The sequence below is a fragment of the Neomonachus schauinslandi genome, chromosome 2 (genome assembly GCF_002201575.2).
Source record: "Neomonachus schauinslandi chromosome 2, ASM220157v2, whole genome shotgun sequence".
Taxonomy (NCBI): Eukaryota; Metazoa; Chordata; class Mammalia; order Carnivora; family Phocidae; genus Neomonachus; species Neomonachus schauinslandi.
Genome location: NC_058404.1, coordinates 88,181,290 through 88,188,307, shown reverse-complemented (window position 1 = coordinate 88,188,307; position 7,018 = coordinate 88,181,290). Strand labels below are relative to the sequence as shown.

Below are 7,018 nucleotides of genomic sequence, written 5' to 3'. Positions count from 1 at the left end.
AATCTATCTTCAAAGGCAAATAATGTTATCATAAGGTGTTTGTGTATGTGTGTGTGCGCACGCGCATGTGTGTGTGTGATTGAGAATCTTCAGAGAGTCTCAATATGTTCAAGATTGCAGAAGTTCTAACTTGCTAACAGGAGGGATGAGAATTGGGAAAGAGGAAGAGAGTATAAGAAAGTGCTTTTGGTGAAAAACAAAAACACCACTGCTGACACAAAAATGTCCACAGCAAAAGGGAAATTCTATAAAAGGGCAAGAAGCTCACTAAGCACTAAGTATCCAAGAAAAATGAAATTTAAAAAAGCCACACAAAGGCAAATTAATTTAGAGTGTTACACATTAAAGACCAAAAAAAATGTTTAAACACTTTTAGACAGAAAACACTAAAACAACAACAGACAAATGGATCCCCCTAAGAAACAAGTATCAGAATAGCATCATATTTTTCACCAGTCAGTGGAGATATTGAGAAACACTGGTGCAAAGTCTCAAAGCAGGAGAGAGAAAATGGAATAAAATCTAGATTTCCATATTATATAAAATTACTAAAAATTTTCATTAACTGAAAATCACTGAACATCTCCTTGCATAGAAATGTCTTCTCAAGGAAATTATCTACATATGGACTTCAGAAAATGAGAATAAAAACCAAGAACTGTAGTTTCTTGTGGTCTTAATTCTCAACTTCCCTTCAGCAGTTGTTCTTCAACAGCAGCAGTAGGGAACCGTGGCAGTGGCCATTAACTTTAAAAAAAAAAAATTGCTATGGGGACAAGTTGAAATTCTCTCAATTAAAACTCTATGGCAAATTGACTTTTAGGAAATGACCCTCTTGTCATCTAAAATATATTAGAACATATAGTTTTATCAACAAGCAAAACCAAATTCAATCCAAAAATATCGGTTGTTGATTATAATGTTACAAAATATAGTCATTGCCCAAAAAGTAGTGAACACAACATCAGCTTGATTTTAAGAGTTAGAAGAATGTAAAAATTAAAAATACATTTGCTGTTGACACTAGGAATATTCAGGTTGGAATGGCACTGCTGTTATGACATTAAAAAACCTAAAGAGGAAAAAAAAAAAACCTACACCTTAGGGTCTGAATTAAACAGCAGTTACACAATCATATTAATTAACCAATATTGACCAATTTTCAACTTTGTCAATCAAGCTACAGAGAAAACACAAGGCATTTAATTATGTTTGACACATAGAATATACATATTATCAGCTTTAAAGTGAAAGTCAAGGTAAAGAAGCATAGAGACAATAACAAGCTCATCTCACAAGAGGGAAATTCAAAAGATAATAATTACATTGATTAAACAAATTAGAAATTTCAGTAGTTAAAAGCAACTAACAAGGATAATCAATTGAAAATTTTTAAAAGAATTAGAAGAAAGAAAGGGGTGAAAGAGTTGGAGGTGGAGAAATAAAGTAAAGCTGATATATCACAGACCAAAGACAACAAAATAATCTTCATTTGATGAATTAAAAAATAGCAGTATAAGCATATATGTTAGATACGTAAAGGCAAGCACCAGAACAGCTCTAAATATATATAATTAAAGCCTCACTGAGTATAGTTGGCCATGCAGAAGGTTAGGGCAAGAAATTGCTGAATTTCTTTTTACCTCCATCAATAGCATTTGCTTTTATTTTTAAAAAAACTATGTGTATCAATTTGATCTATTCTTTAGAAGTTAAGAATGTCCTAAATTTTAACAGCACTTTATTTATTATAAGGTGACGTTTGGTAAAAATGGTGTTAAACTAACAGTTCTGATAATTGAAAAATTGATAAGTTTCATCCTTTATATTGCTTTCATAAAGAGAATTATTGAGATTTCTAGGAAATACTTTTTTAATGTTTTATATTTCATGTATTTCTTCTATATTATAAAATGTAATTTATCATTTTTCTGCAATTAAAACATATATAACTATATAATGAATTCCACCTACAAATATTCTTCCTGGGTTCCTCTCCTTAACTTTTCTTTTTTCATTTCTGTAAGCTTGATAGTTATGAATTAAGGTTTTGAATCTTAAAAACCCAGAAAATGGTAAAATCATTAATAATGGGAGTTAACATTATTATTATTATTTTTTTTAATTTTACTTATTTATTTGAGAGAGAGAGAATGAGAGGGAGGAGGGTCAGAGGGAGAAGCAGACTCCCTGCCGAGCAGGGAGCCCTATGCGGGACTCGATCCTGGGACTCCAGGATCATGACCCGAGCCAAAGGCAGTCACTTAACCAACTGAGCCACCCAGGCGCCCAGGAGTTAACATCATTAATTGAGTATGATGAGTCAGACACTATGCTAACTGCTTTGCATGCATTATCTCATTTATTAATTACAATAGCTTTCTCACTTAGGAATTCTTATGACCTCTGTTTTAAATACAAGGAAGTAGAGGTTAAAGAGGCTAAGTAACTTGCTCAAGATTTATTTTTCACTTAGTTAATAAATATTTATTATACAGACACCATTCTAGATGTTTGGTACATATCAATGGAAAAATAGACAAAACCTTTGCCATCATGGGACTTACATTCTATTGGATAGGTATAGTAATTTAAAAATAAGTCAAATAAATAAGCTATGTAGTTTTTTATATGATGATAAATACTATGAAAAATATATAGCATAAAGCTGATTGGTAGGACAATTGCAATTTTAATATAGTGGTCATGATAGGCCTCATTGAGAAGATGTCATTTAAGCAACTGTCAAAGGATGTGAAGAAGATAGCCAAGTGGATATCTGCATTAAGGTCACTGAAGGCAGAGGGAATAACTGGAGAAAAAGCTTTAAGACAAGATCATGAGGTCAAAGGTGTGGAGAAGACAGGAAAACTGTAAAGAATAATGTAGGGTCCCACTGCCCATTATAAAGATTTTGACTTTCACAAAAAATGTAACAGGAAATATGAGGCACTAAACAGTGACTTTACATGAGTGTATGAGTTCACTCAACAAGGAAGCCACATTTCATCTGGGCCTGGAAGTGTTAGTAAGAGCCCATTTACACAACCTCTGGAAAAAGGAATGTGGGCAGAGGGGAGAGGAAATGATATGTTCAAATTATCAAGGCATGCTGATATGGCATGTGAGGGACAGGGTTTCTGTACAAGAAAAATCAGAAGACCAAGATGGAATAGATATTGAACATTTGATGTCATACAAAGATTTACAAGTTTGTTTTGTAGGCTACTGGGCACCAGACACAGGGCTTTTGTTTTGATTTTTTTTTTCAGGTATTTTATTTTATTTTTTTAATTATTATGTTCAATTAGTCAGCATATAGTACATTATTAGTTTTTGATGTAGTGTTCAACGATTCATTAGTTGCATATAACACCCCAGTGCTCATCACCACACGTGCCCTCCTTAATACCCATCACCCGGTTACCCCAACCTCCCACCCCCACCCCTTCTGTAACCCTCAAGTTTGGTTCCCGGAGTCCAGAGTCTCTCATGGTTTGTCTCCTTCTATGATTTCCTCCCATTCAGTTTCCCTTCCCTTCCCCTGTGGTCCTCCACGCTATTCATTATGTTCCATATATGAGTGAAATTGCATGATAATTATCTTTCTCTGCTTGACTTATTTCACTTAGCATAATCCCCTCCAGTTCCAACCATGTCGATGTAAATGTGGGTATTCATCCTTTCTGATGGCTGAGAAATATTCCATTGTTTTTATCAAGGTTCATTTCAGGTGTCCCTTTTAAATTTGTTCTATCCATCAAAACTAACAAATTTGATTCTGTTCTATCATTGAACTTGGTTCTGAAACTAAGGATCAAATGTTTTTCAGGAAGATCCTTCTGATGGTACTGTGGAAGATACACTAAACAATTAAATTTTTTTAAAAAGTGGAAGAAAAACTGTCACATAGGAGTCATGGTGCCACCGGGGCCATTACAGCTGCTAAAGAGTGGCAGAGAAAGCTCCAGGAGTACCTAGCAGCCAAGGAAAAACTGAAGTGCCAAAACACCAAGCCTTATCTAAAAGCTAAGAGTAATGGTCTGAATCATCTACCTTCTAAATCTATTATTATACCCAAAAAAGATATTACTAATCATGTTGCTTTGCCTATCAGAACTCTAAGACCCAACAGCATTGGATCTGCCAGTATCACAGGATCCAGAAGCCAAAGTTGGAACCACCAAAACTTCTGGGCAAAAGGCTGACTTCAGGATGTATTTCTTCTAACTTAAACTGTAAACCTTCCAGCAATAATCAAGAACAGCATGAAGCTGGGTCATTCATTATTGGAGAACTGTCCAGAAAAACTGTGGAGTCGCTTAATATACAGGAATTGAAAACTGCAAAACAGCAGGTAGCAGATCAAAGAAACGTTGAATGTGCAAACTCTGTGGACAATAACCATGTTGAAAATGAATTCTTGGATGGCTTTCTAAAAGAGATAGACAAAAAGAGACTTGCCCCCAAAGTTCTCAGACTCTGAAAGGAAGCCAAATCCCTGAATTATGGACAATAGATAAGCCAAAGACTAACCCTTATAATCAAACCAAGAGCAGATTTGCTCCTAAACAAGCCTTGGGCAAAAGTTCAGGGAATAGTGCTGTTCTGAAAGAGTTAAGCAATTTGCTAAATAAACACAAATTAGGATTCCACCAGTAAAGTCACAACAACTCTCGAGAGGACCAAATCTTGTAAGACCAGGAGAAAAACTCCCAAAGACAGCTCCCTCTCATTATGTTCAGACCCTTAGTAGGACTCAAGCATCAAAGAAACCAGTCTTTGATGTTATTGGGATGTAGGAAGAGGTACATAAGTAGTCAAGGACATAAAGGATATACAGGTTAATAAGGATAAGTATGAAGACTAAGTGAAATTAAGTTAGTCACACACTGTCACTGAACAAAAAAGTAAAGCAAACCAAACCCTCGACATGTCCCAGTGTGCTTCAGGGAAGCTATAGCAACAGACACCCAAACATTAAGCAAGATCAGAAATCCCCTAAACCTGTTTTAGATCTCAGATATCATGTGCCCTGCAAAAAATCAAAAGCCTTAAGCCAAAGTCCTAATTTGACAGTTGGCAATTTTAATTCAGTCATTCCAAGCACCCCTAAATTAACAGCAAATGGCACCAATGGGGATAAATGCACCAACAGCTATTAACAAAAAGCACAGAATTTGGACTCCAAGTTGAAAAAGTCTCTTCCCTGGAACCATTTTCTCAATAAGACAGCTCCCAAAATTCAATCTGGTGACCAAACTGTAAATGCAAGAAGAGTCCCAAATGGTACCCAAACTAATCCAAATATTAAGAAGAAGATCACAGCAGAAGATTAAGAGAGACAACTAGAAAAATGGTAGAAACCTAAGGGGAAAGTTCCTATGGAACTTAAAAAGAAAAATAACAGGGGAAATTAATATTTCATTCTGAAAGAATATGGAAAAAGAAGATGAATAAAAGAAAGCACAATTTGGAAAAAAAAAAAAGAAAGCACAATTTGAACTGTCCTATAAAATTAACAACACTCTAACAGAATGTCTGCAGATCATTGAAGGTGGTGTACTTTCTAATGAAATATTTACCCTATTGTCTGGTGTTCCTTAGGCTGAAAAATTTGCTAAATTCTGGATCCTCAAAGCAAAGTTGTTGGCAAGTTAAGGCACCTTTGATGTTACTGGGATGTAGGAAGAGAATGTTAGAAATGGGGCAACACCGAAACAAGACTTGGAAGAAGTTGTTAATATTTGCAATACCCAGACAGATTCACAGAAGGAGGGACCTCTGCCTCTGTAGTTGCTGAAATGAATATAACATTCATAGAAGCCAATAAGACGGAATTTGAAAAGTTTTGTCTTTTAAAGAGAGAGAACAGGTTATAGCAACACCCTCAAATAACCAAGGCAGAACAGGATAATCATCCTGGTATCAAATCACAGATCACCCCGATTCCTAGAATAAGTGGAATGCCAGAAGTGCAAGACATGGAGCTCATCCCTCCTGTATGGCATTCACAAGGATTGAGAGAGCTGTGTCCCGCTATCTGGAAATGCTGCAGGGACACGGTTTAGGAGTGGCTTCCCTTAATGAGCTATTAGAAGTGGAAGAGCAGAGTGTTTTATATTCCATAAAAATGAAACTTTGCCTGTAACAGAGTTTAAAATCTTTGAGTCATAATTTCTTAAAGCCTTTTTTAAAAAAAAAGTGTTTCAGAGCCTCCCTGAAACAAGAAATACCCTTGTCTAGGTGACCTGGAAAAAACTATATAATGGACAGGCAGATTATGGGCTCTCAGGATTTAGTAATTCACTGGGCTTAGTCTCAAATTTAATATCCTCGCAGGACTGTCTTCGGTTTATTTGTTTAGGACTATAGTTGGCCACAGTGTTTTATAGCATACATAAATTTTAAACTATTGAATATTAATTTATCCCACAGGTATGGTAAAAATTTTCACTTTATTGATCTGCTTTACTCTCAATACAGTTCTTTTTTGTATCAGAAGGTTAGTGTCAGAGTATGATAGACTTTCCTTCCTGCATCTGCCTTAGCGGAGAGGGCGAGTCTTCCCGGCTGAGCCTTGAAGCTAGCCTTCCTGACTGGATGCCACGTGATAGCCAGTCTGGTCAAATCGCCTCATTTGACAGAGTTAAGCTAGCTGTGCCTTTGCTCGGAGATCGCAAATGACTTTTAAGTGTGACTTGGACTTCTGTCACTGTGTCCCTGTAGATGAGGGGCAATTCATATCCAGCCTGTGCCAGGTCTCCTCTGATGAAACACGGTTCTGAACTGGGGTAGTCATCTAGCTTTTTATATCCAAACCTAATTTTGCATTTGGTTTTTGGAAATGCCTCAAATACAAACAAAAGGGAGCAGGGGAGAGGGGAGGGGAAGGGACTCTTGCTTCTTCACTTCAATTCTTTGCTTTGCTGTGGGACACCTGGCCTGAGAAGATGGTACAAGCCCCAAAGACCACTACAGGTTACCTTTCTTTCCTCCTGGGCAACTGCTCTTGGAA

At 36.3% G+C, this 7,018-nt stretch overlaps 1 pseudogene; it reads left to right on the top strand.

Moving 5' to 3' along the window:
* The first annotated feature begins 2,706 nt into the window (after nt 1–2,706).
* LOC110571256 lies at nt 2,707–6,177 on the top strand (annotated as a pseudogene).
* The last annotated feature ends 841 nt before the right edge of the window (nt 6,178–7,018 follow it).